Source organism: Mobula hypostoma, chromosome 6, assembly GCF_963921235.1.
Source record: "Mobula hypostoma chromosome 6, sMobHyp1.1, whole genome shotgun sequence".
Lineage (NCBI taxonomy): Eukaryota > Metazoa > Chordata > Chondrichthyes > Myliobatiformes > Myliobatidae > Mobula > Mobula hypostoma.
Window position 1 is genome coordinate 19,088,092 of NC_086102.1, and position 16,848 is coordinate 19,104,939.

The 16,848-nt window shown below is 43.8% G+C and overlaps 1 long non-coding RNA gene across 1 annotated transcript in view; it reads right to left on the minus strand.

Annotated features, from left to right (window-relative positions):
* Positions 1 to 3,526: 3,526 nt before the first annotated feature.
* Positions 3,527 to 16,848, minus strand: part of LOC134347465 (uncharacterized) — a 45,001-nt gene continuing 31,679 nt past the window's right edge. The window contains exon 3 of the long non-coding RNA XR_010018163.1: positions 3,527 to 5,949. This is a non-coding gene — a long non-coding RNA (uncharacterized LOC134347465). The remainder of the gene's footprint in view (positions 5,950 to 16,848) is intronic.

Here is a 16,848-nt window from a genome sequence, read left to right on the forward strand (position 1 = left end):
ATTGTCATTTAGTAATGCATGCATTAAGAAATGATACAATATTTCCTCCGGTGTGATATCACAAAACACAGGACGGACCGAGACTGAAAAAACTAACAAAACCACATAATTATAACATATAGTTACAACAGTGCAACAATACCATAACTTGATGAAGAACAGTCTATGAGCACAGTAAAAAGTTCAAAGTCTCTCAAGTGTCCCACATCTCACGCAGACGGGAGAAGGAAGAAAACTCTCCCTGCCATGCCCGACCACAGTCCGACTCTGAGTCGTCCGAAAACTTCGAGCCTCCGATCAGCCCTCCGACACCGAGTACCGAGCACCATCTCTATCCGAACGATTCGACCTCAGCCTCAGTCGCCAGCGGCAGGCAAAGCCGGGGATTTTGAGGCCTTCCCTCCGGAAGATTCTCGATCGCTCAGTAACAACAGCAGCGAACTGGCATTTCAGAAATTTCTCGAGATGTTCCTCTGTGCTTTCACGTCTGTCTCCATCAAATCAGAATTGTCCACGGCCCCTATTTAATGGATACGATATCATTTTCACCGGAAGGCTGCGCACGTGTGGCGCGCTGCTCTCTCTCCTCCCGCCTAAATCCTTTTTTGAAAGAGGATTAAAAAAAAGAAGAGTGTGTAGGGAATTTGTACATTAATGTATATATGACATGAACATTGATTTCTCTATCTTGTGGTAATTTCTCTCCTCACTCCCCCCTCTCTTTATTCATTCTCCATTCTGGCTCCCCTCACTCTTCTTCTCTCTTGCCCATCTCCTCCCTCTGGTTTCCCCTCCTGCTTCCATGTCGACTGTCCTCTCAAATCAGATTCCTTTATCTTCAGCCCTTTGCCTTATCCACCTATCAATTTCCAGCTTCTTACTCCATTCCCCCCTCCCCCACCCAATTACCCTCACCTTCTAACGTGTACTCCTTCCCCTCCTCCCTCAACTTTCTCCTTCTGCCTTCCTCCCCTTTCCTTCCCAGTCCTGATGAAAGGTGTCAGTCTGAAACGTCAACTGTTTATTCCTCTCCGCAGATGGTGCATGATTTGTTGAGTTTCTCTGGCACTTCATGTCTGTTTCTTATTACAGACCAGTTTGTGTGCTCCTTTCAGCGAGAAAGACATCCCTTTACAAACAGAATTTCTTTAGCAAGTGGGTGGTGAATCTGTGGAATTCATTGCCACAGTTGGCTGTGGAGGCCAAGTCATTGGGTATATTTAAAGTGGGTGTTGATGGGCTCTTGATTGCCAAGGGCAGAACTGTAGCTTAGTGGCTGATCCAGTGTTTTACAGCACCAATGACCTGTGTTCAACTCTTGCTGGTGTCTGTATGTACGTTCTCTCTGTGACCATGCGGGTTTCCTCCGGGTGCTCTGGTTTCCAAAGGTTTACTGGTTAGGGTTAGTAAGTTGTGAGCATGCTATGCTGGTGTTGGAAGCATGGCGCCACTTGCGGCCTGTGTCCAGCACATCCTCAGACTGTGTTGGTCATTGATGCAAAAATGATGCATTTCTCTGTACATTTCGATGTTTTGATGTATAGAATCATAGAACACTACAGCACAGAAAACAGGCCATTTGGCTCTTCTAGTCTGTGCCGAAACATTATTCCGCTAGTCCCATTGACCTGCAACCAGTCCATAACTCTCCAGACCTCTCCCATCCATGTACCTATCCAATTTATTCTTAAAACTTAAGAGTGAGCCCACATTTACCACGTCAGGTGGCAGCTCGTTTCACACTCCCACCACTCTCTGATGAAGAAGTTCCCCCTAATGTTCCCCCTAAACCTTTCCCCTTTCACCCTAAAGCCATGTCCTCTCGTATTTATCTCTCCTAATCTCAGTGGAAAGAGCCTATTCAAATTTACTCAGTCTATACCCCTCATAATTTTGTAAACCTCTATCAAATCTCCCCTCATTCTTCTACGCTCCAAGGAATAAAATCCTAACCTGTTCAATCTTTCCCTGTAACTCAACTCCTGAAGACCTGGCAACATCCTAGTAAATCTTCTTTGCACTCTTTCAATCTTACTGATATCCTTCCAATAGTTAGGTGACCAGACTGTACACAATACTCCAAATTTGGCCTCACCAATGTCTTATACAACCTCCCCATAACATCCCAACTCCTATACACAGTACTTTGATTTATGAATGCCAGGATGCCAAAAGCCTTCTTTATAACCCTGTCTACCTGTGACGCCACTTTCAGGGAATTGTGTACCTGAACTCCCAGATCCCTTTGTTCCTCTGCACTCCTCAGTGCCCTACCATTTACTGTGTATGTCCTACCTTGATTTGTCCTTCCAAAATGCAACACCTCACACTTGTCTGCATTGAATTCCATCTGCCATTTTCTGGCCCATTTTCCCAGTTGGTCCAGATCCCACTGCAAGCTTTGAAAGCCTTCCTCGCTATCCACAATGCCTCTAATCTTAGTGTCATCAGCAAACTTGTTGATCCAATTTACCACATAATTATCTAGATCATTGATATAGACAACAAACAGCAATGGTCCCAGCACAGATCCTTGAGGCACACCACTAGTCACAGGCCTCCAGTCTGAGAAGCAATCATCCACTACCACTCTCTGTCTTCTCCCACACAGCCAATTTCAAATCCAGTTTACAACCTCTCCATGGATACCTAGTGTCTGAACCTTCTGAACTAACCTCCCATGTGGGATCTTGTCAAAGACCTTACTAAAGTCCATGTAGACAACATCCACAGCCTTTCCTTTGTCTGCTTTCTTGGTAACCTCCTTGAAAAACTCTACAAGATTCGTTAATCATGATCTACCACACACAAAGCCATGCTGACTATCCTTAATCAGCCCTTGGCTGTCCAAATACTTGTATATCTGATCTCTCAGAACACCTTCCAATAATTTACCTACCATTGACGGCAGGCTCACTGGTTTGTAATTATCTGGTTTACTTTTGGAGCCTGTTTTTAAACAACAGGACAACATGAGCTACTCTCCAATCTTCCGGCACCATACCCGTGGCTAAGAACATTTTAAATATTTCTGCCAGGACCCCTGCAATTCCTACACTAGTCTCTCTCAAGGTCCGAGGAAATATCATGTCAGGCCCGAGGGATTTATCTACCTTTATTCGCTGTAAGGCAGCAAGCACCTCCTCCTTTTTAATCTCTATATGTTCCATGACACTGCTACTTGTTTCCCTTCTTTCCACATACGCTATGTGTGACAAATAAAGCTAATCACTTTAGTAAGGGTGTTAAAGTTTACCCGGAGAAGGCAGGGAAAATATAAATGAGCCATGATGGAATGGTGGAGCAGACTTAATGGGCTGAATGGCCTAATTCTGCTCCGATGTCTTACGGTCTGTGGCCTGTTAAGAGAGCATAAATATCAGAACTGTGTCAAATAACTACTGGGAGCATGCTGAGTCGAAAGAGATGGTGGTGGGGGGGGGGGAAGGCAGAGAGGTGGATGTGGGTTGCTGCAATGGCCTTTCCATTGATAGCGAGAAGAGAAGAGATCTTCTCACTATCCCACGGTTGTCAGAGAAAGAAAAAGAGTGTTCAGGGTTGGAACATGGTGGAAAACTTTCTTTATTTTTTAAAATTAATTTTTAGGACACCAAACACGAGAAGATCTGGTGATGCTGGAAATCCAAAGCAACGCACACACAATTTTGGGTGTGTTAATTTTGAGGATCTTGCTTTGGTGGCTGGAACATTCGTCGCCAACACATTTATTTATTTATTTAATTTAGAAATACAGGGCAGAATGGGTCCTTCCAGCCCTTCGAGCCACGTTGCCCAGCAACCTCTGATTTAAGCCAAGCCTAATTAGGGGACAACTGACAAGGACCAATTAATAGACAATAGACAATAGGTGCAGCAGTAGGCCATTCGGCCCTTCGAGCCAGCACCGCCATTCACTGTGATCATGGCTGATCATCCACAATCAGTATCCAGCTCCTGCTTTATCCCCATAACCTTTGATTTTGCTATCTTTAAGAGCTCTATCCATCTCTTTCTTGAAAGCATCCAGAGACTTAGCCTCCACAGCCTTCTGGGGCAGAGAATTCCATATATCCATCACTCTCTGGGTGAAAAAGTTTTTCCTCAACTCCGTTCTAAATGGCCTACCCCTAATTCTTAAACTGTGGCCTCTGGTTCTGGACTCACCCATCAGCGGGAACATGCTTTCTGCCTCCAGCGTGTCCAATCCTTTAATAACCTTATATATGTTTCAATAAGATCCCCTCTCAACCTTCTAAATTCCAGAGTATACAAGCCCAGTTGCTCCAATCTTTTGACATATGACAGTCTCGCCATCCCGGGAATTAACCTTGTGAACCTACGCTGCACTCCCTCAATAGCAGGAATGTCCTTCCTCAAGTTAACCTACAAACTAGTGTGTCTTTGGACTGTGGGAGGAAACCAGAGCACCCAGATGACACCCACATGGCTTATGGGGAGAACATACAAATACCTATCAGACAGGGGCAGGAATTGAACCTGGGTCACCGGTACTCTAAAGCGTTGAGCTAACCCCGACGCTACTGTGCCACCCTTTTGAGTCTTCCTGGTGAAGGTGCTGTCCAATGTTATTGGGAAGGGAGTTCCAGGGTTTGGATCCCGGTGACGATGAAGAAAAGGGAGTGCTGTATATTTCCAAGTGAGGATGCTGTTGGACTTGGAGGCGAGCCTGCAAGCAGGGACTGATGAAGGGTCTCAACCCGAAGAGTTGACTGTTTATCCTATTTAGTATATTCTACCCGTCGTGATGGAGGATGGCCGCTGTGTGATCAGAGGACTTTGCCACCCAAAGGGCGAGACGGTGGTCTTGTCTGCCAAAGCCAGCATGGGCAGATGCTCCTCCCACACATAGATTGGTGAGTCGTAGAGTCATAGAAAACTGCAGCACAGAAACAGGCCCTTTGGCCCATCTAGTCTGTGCCAAACCATCTAAACTGCCTAGTCCCATCAACCTGTACTGGGACTATAGCCCTCCATACTCCTCCCATTCATATACCTATTCAAACTTCTCTTAAATGTCAAAATCGAGCTCACATGCACCACTAGCACTGGCAGTTCGTCCCACAGTCTCACGATTCTCACAACTTTCAATGTTGTTTTCAGTCTATGTGGGCCAGGTTACTAGAATATGCTGGCCAGTGGTGCAGTGGCACCAGCACCAGACTTCGAGCTGAATGGTCCCGAGTTTGAATCTAGCCGGCTGCTTGCCTGCTTTCCATCCGAGCTGGGATGAGTGTCGAGCTGGCAACTTAGCCTGGGGAAAAAACAGTCAAATGCTCCGGAAATGACAAAACTGCCTCCCAATGCGCCACAAGGCGAGGAAAGGACCAACAAGGTTACGAGAAGGAATGATTTGTTAATAGCTCCAAAGATGTCTCGTGAGGTGACTGTTTTCCAACAATCTGGTTGTTGTGGGCAGTTCCTTCTGGAAAAACACCATCACTTCCAAATGTTAAATGTTATGTTTCCCAACATTCCAGTACACAAAGAAGCTAATGTGATACAATAGAAAGTTCTTGTTGCTGGGGCTTTTTCAATCCCAGTATCCAGTGGAAAAGATATTTACAACAGGCAATCTGTCAGACTTTTATGCTGAAACAGTACAGAGGCAATGTTGTTGGATAAATATTAAATTTGAGAACGTACAACAATGATTCATCGTATTGATCCTGGAAGGAGAGGACTGTTGAATGGGAAGGGATCAGGGAGAAAGGGGTTATATGAGGGCAGCCCAGTACTGCCACGGTCAGCATAATGCTATGACATCTCCAGCTATCCAGGTTCAGTCCCCACCGCTCTCTGTAAATTGTTTTTTGTTCTCTCTGTGACTGCGTGGGTTTCCTCTGGGTGCTCCAGTTTCCTCTCTCACTTCCAAAGACGTACGGGTTAGTAGATCATGTAGGTGTAGTTGGCTGGTACTGTGCTGCATTGCTAAATAAATAAATAAAAATAAAGAAAGAAAGTAATAACTTAAAGTAAACTTCCACCAAAATATTTCTTTGCTCTTTTCTGAGAACACAGAACATTTACGAAGTTAGCAGATACAGTATAGAAAGGGCCAGGACTATCTCTAATCTCTGCTGAGTTTCATATTCATTTTCAGTACTCCCATAACAGTACTCAAAAATTATTCTTTTTTTTAAGGATGTGAGTGTTGTTGTGGTGTATTGAAAGTCTGAACAATTCCAATTGACATTTTAACTCTCTATGAGCTCACAGCATGTAAGATGTCTGTACAAGTTAAATACTGTACTGTAGATTTTTGCTGATAGCGGCTGGATTCTTTCTTGGCCTCAAGGCACCAGTGGCATGAGAACAAAAGACCAAAGAGTTTCTCTGTGTCTGGGTGTCTCTCAATGCTTGTGGAACTCCGGAAGAAACTGTGCTGAGTTAGCGGCACGAGAACAAAATAAATCATATAGTTTGCCTGCCTTTGTGCGTCTCACTATGACTGTGGATTGAGCCCGTATTTACTGAGGCACCTTTTGCTCAGTTGCTAGGACCTCACCCAGGCCGAGGATCATGCTCATCAGTGCCTAGGATGGGCCCAGGGCGATTTCACGAGTCAGAATTTGGAATTCCCCTGACAACAGTGACAATGAAGTTCCCCAATGACAGCAACAATCAAGTGCAGACCAAGAACCATGAGTCTTGAAATCATTGTGGAAATCTGCTTTCTATTTTATGATAGTAAATTTATCTTAAGTTACTCTGTTGTGCTTGTACTCTTATTACCACATTTCCTGGACACTCAGATTTTGGTTTGGGTCTTTTGGGTTTGATCAACCCAGCGTATTACAGGCATTGCCACATTTATTGATCACCCCTTACTCTCCTCAAGAAAATGGTGGTGTGCTGACTTCTTAAAAGAGTTTAGTCCTTCTGGTGAAGGGATTCCCACATTGCTGTTGAGCCTGGGCTTCTGAGATTCAGGTACTGAGGAAATGGCAGCTCATTTCCAAATCAGGATCAGGATGGTGAGCTGCTTGGAGGGGATCCTGTAGGTGGTGGTGTTACCACGTGTCTCTGCTCCTTGGCCTTCCTGCTATTGGAAATTTGAAAATTAAATTGCTTATTATTGTCATTTGTCCTGAAGTACAGTAAAAATCTTGCCTTGTGTACTGTTTATTTTATTTGATTTGGAGGTGGTTCTGTAAGGTTGTTATAGCCAGCGGTTGGGGGGGCCTTGTACTTCTTCTCCCCTCCCCCCACCTTCTTGCTCTGACTTCTCTTCTTTCTTTCCAGCCATGATGGAGGGTCTCAGCCCGAAATGGTGACTGTTTACTATTTTCCATATATGTTGCCTGGCCTGTTGAGCCCTCCAGCATTTTGTGTGTGTCACCTAAGAATATAAGATACAGGAGCAGGATTAAGCCATCTGGTCCATCAAGCTGCACTATTCGATAAAGATGTGACAGATCTAGACATGGCCTCAGCTCCACCTATATGCCCTTTCTCCATAACTCTTAATTCTCCAACTATGCAATTATTAATCACAAATGTATTTAATGAGGTAACCTCTACTCCTTCTTTGGGGAGAGAATTCCACAGATTTTTTACTCTCTTGGAAAAGCAGTTGCTCCTCATCTCCATCCTAAATCTATTCCCCTCAATCTTTGGCTATGTTCCCTAGTTCTAGTCTTACCTATCAGTGAAAACAACTTTCCTATCTCTACCTTATCTATCCCTTTCATAATTTTCTGTTTTTTTTTATAAGATCCCCCCTCACTTTTCAGAATCCCAGTGAGTATAGACCCAGGTATCTCAATCTCTCCTCATAGGCCAACCCTTTCATCTACGCACTCTCATCTACAGTGATGAAATGTTTTGTGAGATTGGTTATGGCAAGAATCACCATCTGTCTCAGAAAGGACCTGGATTCACTGCAAGTTGCCTATTGCCACAATAGGTCAATGGATGCGATTTCAAATGCTCTCCACGTTGGCTTGGATCACCTGGACAATGTAAATACCTATGTCAGGATGCTGTTTATTGACTACTCTTCAGCATTTAACTCCATAATTTCCAGAACTTAGGTTTCTGCACCTCCCTCTGCAGATTGGATCCTCAACTACCCAACTGGAAGACCGCAACCTGTGCGGATTGAAAGTAACATCTCCACCTCACTGACAATCAACACTGGAGCACCACAGGGATGTGTGCTTAGCTCACTGAGGGGCTCCCTCACCTCTGCCCCTTTGACCCTTAACACTGGTGCCCCTCAGGGCTGTGTCCTAAGCCCCCTCATTTACTCTCTGTATACCCACGACTGTGTTGCCACCCACAGCTCCAATCTGCTAATTATATTTACTGACGAGACTACATTGATTGGTCTAATTTCAAATAATAATGAGGCAGCTTACAGAGAAGAAGTCATCACCCTGACACAGTGGTATCAAGGAAATAACCTCTCCCTCAACGTTGCAAAAACAAAGGAGCTGGTTGTAAATTGCGGGAGGAATAGAGACAGGCTAACCCCTATTGACATCAATGGATCTGGGGTTGAGAGGGTGAACAGCTTTAAGTTCCTCGGCATAAACATCACTGAGGATCTCACGTGGTCTGTACATACCGGCTGTGTGGTGAAAAAGGCATAACAGCACCTCTTTCACCTCAGACAGTTAGAGTTTGATATGGGCCCCCAAATCCGAAGAGCTTTCTACAGGGGCACAATTGAGAGCATCCTGACTGGCTGAATCACTGCCCGGTATGGGAACTGTACTTCCCTCAATCGCAGAACACTGCAAGGAGTGGTGCAGACAGCCCAGTGCATCTGTAGGTGTGAATTTCCCACTGTTCAGGACATTTACAAAGACAGGTGTGTAAGAAGGGCCAAAAGGATCATTGGGGTCCTGAGTCATCCCAACCACAAACTGTTCCAGCTGCTGCCATCTGGGAAACAGTACCGCAGCATAAAAGCCAGGACCAACAGGCTCCGGGACAGGTTCTTCCACCAGGCCATCAGACTGATCAATTCACGTTGACACAATTGTATTTGTATGTTATATTGACTGTCCTGTTGTACATATTATTTATTATAAATTACTGTAGATTGCACATTGCACATTTAGACAGAGACGTAATGTAAAAATTTTTACTCCTCATGCATATGAAGGATGTAGGTGAATTAAATCCAATTCAATTCTATTCTCTCTACACCCACGACTGTGTGGCTAGGCACAGCTCAAATGTCATCTATAAATTGGCTGATGATACAACCATTGTTGGCAGAGTTTCAGATGGTGATGAAAGCAAGGTATGCCAGTTAGTTGAGTGGTGTCGCAGCACTCAAAGTGATCAAGACCAAAGAGCTGGTTGTGGACTTCAGAAAGGGTGAGACGAGGGAAGGTAAACCAATCCTCATAGAGGGATCAGAAGTGGAGAGAAGAGTAATTTCAAGTTCCTGGGTGTCAATCTCTCTGAGGACTTAACCTGGATACAACATATTGATAAAGCTATAAAGAAGGCAAGACAGCGGGCATATTTCATTATGAGTTTGAGGAGATGGGTGATAGTAGCAGAAGACCACAAAGATACACTCAGTGGCCACTTTATTAGGTACATGAGGTATCCAGCAAAGTGGTCACTGAATGTATACCTCTCTGTGATCTTTCCATATCCTCTGCAAGTTGGCTTTCTACTCCATTCTTCATCATTATTCTTTCTTTCTCTTTGTATGCACACACTATCATCCACTTGAATTTACGTTGTACCCCCTTGAAAACAATCATCTAATTGCAGAATGCCCACAGAACTCCAACTCAGGTCTCATTAAATTTTTAAGATTATTATTACTCCTAGATTCCACAATCCAAAGAAAAGACTAATATGATTCTGTAAAACAGTGTGCAATATTTGCCGAGTTACCTTTCCCGTGCAAAAGGATATAACAGTAAAATTAATAAATATAACAGAAGAATTAGTTACAGAAGTATTAATAAACAGAAGAGATTCTGCTGATGCTGGGAATCCAGAGCAAAACACACAAAATGCTGGAGGAACTCAGCAGGTCACACATTATCCATGGAGGAGAATAAAGAGTTGATTTTTTGGGCCAAGAAACTCTTCAGTAAAGTATTAAAAGTATTATTTAACTCTGCTTATTGGAGCCATTCAGTGTAACCCCATGCAATACATTACTTTAGCATACCCACAAGTATTGAATTTTCTGAATAATACAATTGACCACGGTTAGGTTAATCCAGGAACTATTGTATTATGACTTCTGCCTGATCTGCTAAGTTCCTCTAGCATTTTGTGTGTGTTGCTTTGGATTTCCAGCATCTGGAGAATCTCTCGTGTTTATGATTGACTACTCCACTGTGAAGCACAAAGACAAGGAAACCTGTAGATGCTGGAAATTCAGGCAACACACACAAAATACTGGACGAAATCAGCAGGCCAGGCAGCATTTGTAGAAAGGAGCAAACAGTTGACGTTTTGGGCTGAGACCCTTCATCAGGACTGGAAAAAAAGATGAAATGTCAGAGCAAGAAAGTGGGGGAGGGGAGGAAGAGCTACAGGGTGGTAGGTGATGGGTGAAACTGGGAAGGGGGAAGGATTAAGTAAAGAGCTGGGACGTTGATTGGTGAAAGAGGTAAAAGGCTGGAGAAGAGGGAATCTGATAGGAGAGGGTAGAAGACCATAGAAAAAGGGAAGGACAAGGAGCACCAGAGGGAGGAGATGGGCGGGTAAAGGAGATAAGGTGAGAGAGGGAAACAAGAATGGAGTGATGGTGAAGAGGGGGCAATTACCAGAAGTTTGAGAAATTGATGTTCATGCCATCAGGTTGGAGGCTAACCAGATGGAATATAAGATGTTGCTCCTCCAACCACTTCGAGGGATGCCTACCCAGAAGAAATTTAAATCTTCCCTTTGATGGGAGTTCAGTGATACCCTCTCTCACTGCTTCCCCTCTGTGATCTCTGCTGCCCACCGACTTTGACCATGTTCTCACCCAGATCTGCTACTACAGCCATATATCCTTCCTAGGAACGTGTTTTCGCTGCCATCTTGTGCCACACGGCTTCCAGATCCATTTTCAGGCCTCTCATTTTGGACCCACCAAGCATCTTAGGTACTCACAGTCACTTGACTGTTTCTCCATCAATGGCCTCCTCCAGTGCCAAGATAAGGCCACCCTCAGGGTGGAGGAGCAACACCTTATATTCACAACCAAGAAAAAATCTGCAGATGCTGGAAATCCAAGCAACACACACAAGATGCTGGAGGAACTCAGCAGGCCAGGCTGCATTTATGGGAAAAAGTACAATGGATGTTTTAGGCCGAGACCCAAAGGTGCCTGGTCTGCAGAGTTCCTCCAGAATTTTGTGTGTGTTGCAACACCTTATATTCTGTGGGTATCCTCCAACCTGATGGCATGAATATTGATTTCTCCTTCCAGGCCCCCCACCTTCCTCTATTCCCCACCCTGACCTTCCACTTCCTCTCACATGCCCATTACTTCCCCCTGGGCCCCCTTTCTCTAAGGTAAGGACGTGTTCGGCACAGCTTTGTGGGCCAAAGGGCCTGTATTGTGCTGTAGGTTTTCTATGTTTCTCTGCTGCTATGGTCCATTCTCTTCTCCTGCCCTTGACCTTTCCACCCACCTGGCTTCACCTACCACCTTCCTCTCCCTCCACCTTTTTATTCTGGCATCTTCCCCTTTCTTCTCAGTTCTGAAGAAGGGTCTCGGCCCCAAAACGTTGACCGTTTTACTCTTTCCCATAGATGCTGTCTGACCTGCTGAGCTCCTCCAACATTTTGCATGTGTTGCTTTGAGTTGTGAATGTGTTGGTTTATCTCATGAATCATATTCTCTGCCAAACTGTAAGTGATTGTAACAGCCAACAAGGCAAGGATTGCACAATAGTTATTCCGGTTCGTTAAACTCAGAAGCATTGCAGCAAGAAAATGAATGTGGTCTGTAACTTCAGGAGCACGTTCCTGCTCTCCCCTTTTTATCAACATTAATACATTTTTTGCAGTGATCAAGTCTGATTTTTGGATTCTACCATGGAAGAACCTTCACCAGAAGCAGCAATGATTCAAGAAGGTACTCACCACTTTCTTTTCCAGCGCAGTTAGGATTTCCTCGGACTTTCTGACCAGCAGACCCCAATCTGTTAAGTTAGACAACCTCTCCTCCTCCATTCTCACCCTGAACACCAGCGTACCTCAAGGCTGTGTGCTGAGCCCTCTTCTGTACTCCCTTTTCACCTATGACTGCATTCCTGTACACGGTTCTAACTCCATAATCAAGTTCGCAGACGACACCACAGTGGTTGGCCTGATCAGAGGGGATGATGAGACGGCCTACAGGAACGAGGTCCAGGACCTGGCCGTGTGGTGTGCCGATAACAACCTGACCCTTAACACCCAGAAGACCAAGGAGATCATTGTGGACTTCAGGTATGCCAGGAGCCACACTCATGTCCCCATCTACATCAACGGAGTTGTAGTGGAGCGTGTATCAAGCTTTAAATTCCTTGGTTTCCACATTTCCGATGATCTCACCTGGTCCCTGATCCATCCTGATCAAAAGGGTGCAACAGCGTCTTTATTTCCTGTGGAGCATCAGGAAAGCTCACTGCTGTCCCAGGATACTGATAGACTTTTACCACTGTACCACTGAGAGCATACTCACCAACTGCATCTCAGTGTGATGTGGCAATTGTCCCGTATTGGACCGCAAAGCACTCCAGCGGGTGGTGAAAACTGCCCAGCACGATCATCGGCACCCAATTGCCCACCATTGAGAACATCTACCATAAACGAAGGAATTGGTTGTTGACTTCAGAAGGAGTAGCGGACCGCACGACCCCATTTACATCAGTGGTGCACAAGTGGAACAGGTCAAAAGCTTTAAGTTCCTCAGGTCAATATCACAAATGACCTGACTTGGTCCAACCAAGCAGAGTCTACTGCCAAGAAGGCCCACCAGCACCTTTACTTCCTGAGAAATCTAAAGAAATTTGGCCCGTCCCCTAAAACTCTTACTAATTTTTATAGATGCACCGTAGAAAGCATTCTTCTCAGGTGCATCACAACCTGGTATGGAAGTTGTCCTGTCCAAGACCAGAAGAAGCTGCAGAAGATCATGAACACAGCCCAGCCCATCACACAAACCAATCTTACGTCCTTGGACTCACTTTACACCGCACGCTGTCGGAGCAGTGCTGCCAGGATAATCAAGGACACGACCCACCCAGCCAACACACTTTTTGTCCCTCTTCTCTCTGGGAGAAGGTTCAGGAGCTTGAAGACTCGTACAGCCAGATTTGGGAACAGCTTCTTTCCAACTGTGATAAGACTGCTGAACGGATCCTGACCCGGATCTGGGCTGTACTCTCCAAATATCCGGACCTGCCTCTCGGTTATTTTTGCACTACCTTACTTTCCCTTTTCTATTTTCTATTTATGATTTATAATTTAAATTTTTAATATTTACTATCGATTTGTACTCCAGGGAGCAGGAAGCGCAGAATCAAATATCGCTGTGATGATTGTATGTTCTAGTATCAATTGTTTGGCAACAATAAAGTATAAAGTATAAGTATTAAACGCTGCCTGGGCAGGGCGAAAAGCATTATCAATGATGCATCTCCCCCTAACCATGGACTTTTTACTCTCCTCCCATCTGGTAGGTGATACAGGAGCCTCCGCTCCCGCACCAACAGGCACAGGAAGAGCTTCTTCCCTGAGGCTGTGACCCTGCTGAACCTCACATCACAGCGCTGAGCAGTATTGCACTCATATTGTACTGTCTCGGTACTTTTATATTTGTGTGCTGTAGCACTTACTTTTTATTCACAGTTATTTTGTAAATAATATTCTTTTGCACTTCTGGTTAGATGCTAATTGCATTTCATTGGCTTTGTATCTGTACTCGGCACAATGACAATAAAGTTGAATCTAATCTAATCTGTGGAGAGATGCTGTGCTTACTAGAGATGCTTGTAATAGAGGCACTTTCAGAGGAATTCATTGCCAAAGGCAGCTGTGAGGGTCAAGTCACAGGGTAGATTTAAAGTGGAAGCTGCTAGGTTCTTGATTAGTGAGTGCGAAACAGTTAGAGAATGGGACTGTCTGAGTTACTCCAGGCAGTTGCATAAACTCATTAGGCCAAAGAGCCTCTTTCTGTCCCAATTCCCAAATCTTATTCTGCTCTATCAGCTTCAACATTTTTACAGCTAATATCTAATTTTCAACCCATTTTATCAGTTTTCTCCAATATTGTAATGTCTATTCTCAACACTTCTCACCCTTTAAACTTGATTTCAATGCAATTTACCAGACTACTGAAATGTTGTTCCAGGATTTGAAGAGGCTAATCTTTTGACTCCATTTTGCCAATTAAAGCTTCAATTGTGCGCCAATTAAAGTGATGAGGGCGACTGAAACATTGAGGCGAATGCGGAAACTGAGTGTTGGCCGTCTGCCTTTTGATCACTGGGGATCACTGTTCTACTGGAGAGGGCAGAGCCCGAGAATGTTACTCAGGTTTTCTGCGTTTTGGATATGGACTTGGACTATAGACTTCTTTTCAGTCTTATAGTTTTTATATTGTGTGTTTTTCTTGTTTTTTTTTGTATGGAGAAGGGGAATTGGGGTTCATGTACTTGTTCCATTTTGTTCATTTTTTTGTACTGGGAGGGGAGATTTGAGGGTTGTTGACCATGCTGCCTTTCATTTCTTTCTTGGTTTCATGACTACCTGGAAATGATGAATTGCAGAGTTGTATACTTTGATAATAAATGAACCTTTGAACCTTTTATTCCTTGAGCACAGAAGCATCATTGAGAACGTAGTCTTCTAATTCTCAGCTCTCAGATCCTGGCAACACCCAGGACATGAACCTCTTCTCATTATTACCATCAGGGAGGAGATACAGGAGCCTAAAGACATACAGTCAACATTTTAGGAACAGCTTCTTCCACTCTGCTATCAGATTTCTGAACAGTCCATGGACTACATTACTATTTTGCCCTCTATTTGCATGACTTTTTTATTTTTTATATTTTTTATTTCTTTAGCTGACAAAGCTTTCAGAGTGCGGAGAAATTATTTGGACTGAAAAGCTCCAAACTCCCAAGACCTGATAACCAACATTCTAGAATTCTGAAGAACGTAGCTTTGGAGATCAAACTTAAGTTGATAATCAATGCATGGTAGTCATCTTTTAAAATTTCATAGATTGAATAATGGTTCACACAGATCAGAAGGGAGCAAATGTAACCTTACTGTTCAATGAGAGGGAAATTGAAATCAGGGAACTGTGAAGAAAATGTTGCCATCTTTATCAAGGAAGTGACCAAGATAAAATAAAGATAGGATTAGGCATAGTTGAAATGAATTTATGAAAGGGTAAGTACACTTGACTAATTTATTAAGAGTTTTTTTTGAGATTGAAACCAGTAGAGAAGATAAGGGTGAACATTAGTGTGGTGTAACAATCTGCTGGAGCAGCAGCTTTGGAAGGCAAGGAATTGTCAGCGAATTGTTGACAGTGGCTACCTGCTCTCCACTCCAGCCTGCTCCCCTCTCCTATATAGCATCACCTGCCCCTCCTCAGTCCACCATTCACCTCGGACCTTGCTCTCACCACTCCTTTTCTCCTCTCTATACGACCATCTTGTCTCCCCACTCTCAGCCCCGATGCAGGGTTTCTACCAGAACATTGATGCAGATAGTTTTTTTGTTGCTTCAGATGCCAGTCATCTGCATTGTCTTGTGTCTCGATTGGATATAATGTATTTGAGCATTGATATGGCTTTTCATAAGATACACTGGTAGAGATTGTTAAACAAAATACACTGTAGTTTGGAAACATGAAAAGTAGATTGTGGTTTGGTTCATGGACGTAAAACAGGAAGTGGGACTGAACAGATCATTTTCAGATGCGAGTCTGTGATTGATAGGGTGTTGGGCTGCCATTCTTTACAGTGTATGCCAGTGATCTGGATAAGGAGATTGTGTAATGTATCCAGAATCAGGTTTAATATCACTGGCATATGTCATGAAATTTGTTGTTTTGTGGCAGCTGTACATCACAATACATAATAATAAAACTGTGAAATTTCACTGGATAACAAAGACTTTACTTTCTGAACACTGCTGAGTGTATTTTATAGACTTTCGGCTGCTGACCAAGCAAATAACCACGAAGTTTCGCTACCACACACCATTTAAAAAAATCGTTCATATTTGTTATTTCAATTCATAATTCAAATGTTGCCCACAATGTAAGCTGAAAAGTTTTCTATCTTATCCAGGCATGCCTGGGTATGCTTAGGCTGGGAAAATGCTGCATGGCAGAACAGGTTTTAGAAAGGCTATAAATTTCCATGAAGGATTTTGATAATTGTGATAGAAGTTTCCCAGAGTTACTGAGTAACTGATGCCAAGATTAAGGAAGGCATTTTTGTTGGTCCACATATCAAACAGGCCATCAATGACAGGTAATTTGAAGTATTTCTAGTGGGACCATAGAAAATAGCATGGAAATGCAAGGATGTTGTTGAAAATTTTCTTGGCAACTACAGAGCACCAAACTACATGCAGTTGGTTGACAACATGCTTCAAGCATACAAAACCATGAAGTGCAACATGTCACCAAAAAGGTTCATTTCCTGCATTCCCATTTAGACTTCTTCCCTGCAAATCCTGGCACAGTCAGTGAAGAGCATGGTGAAAGGTTTCACCAGGATATTGCATATGGAGAAACGGTATCAAGGCAACTGGAATCCATCAATGCTGGCTGATTATTGTTGGACACTTAAGTGAGAAGCCTTGCACACTGAGTGTCATGTCTTTCCTGAAATAGTTCTA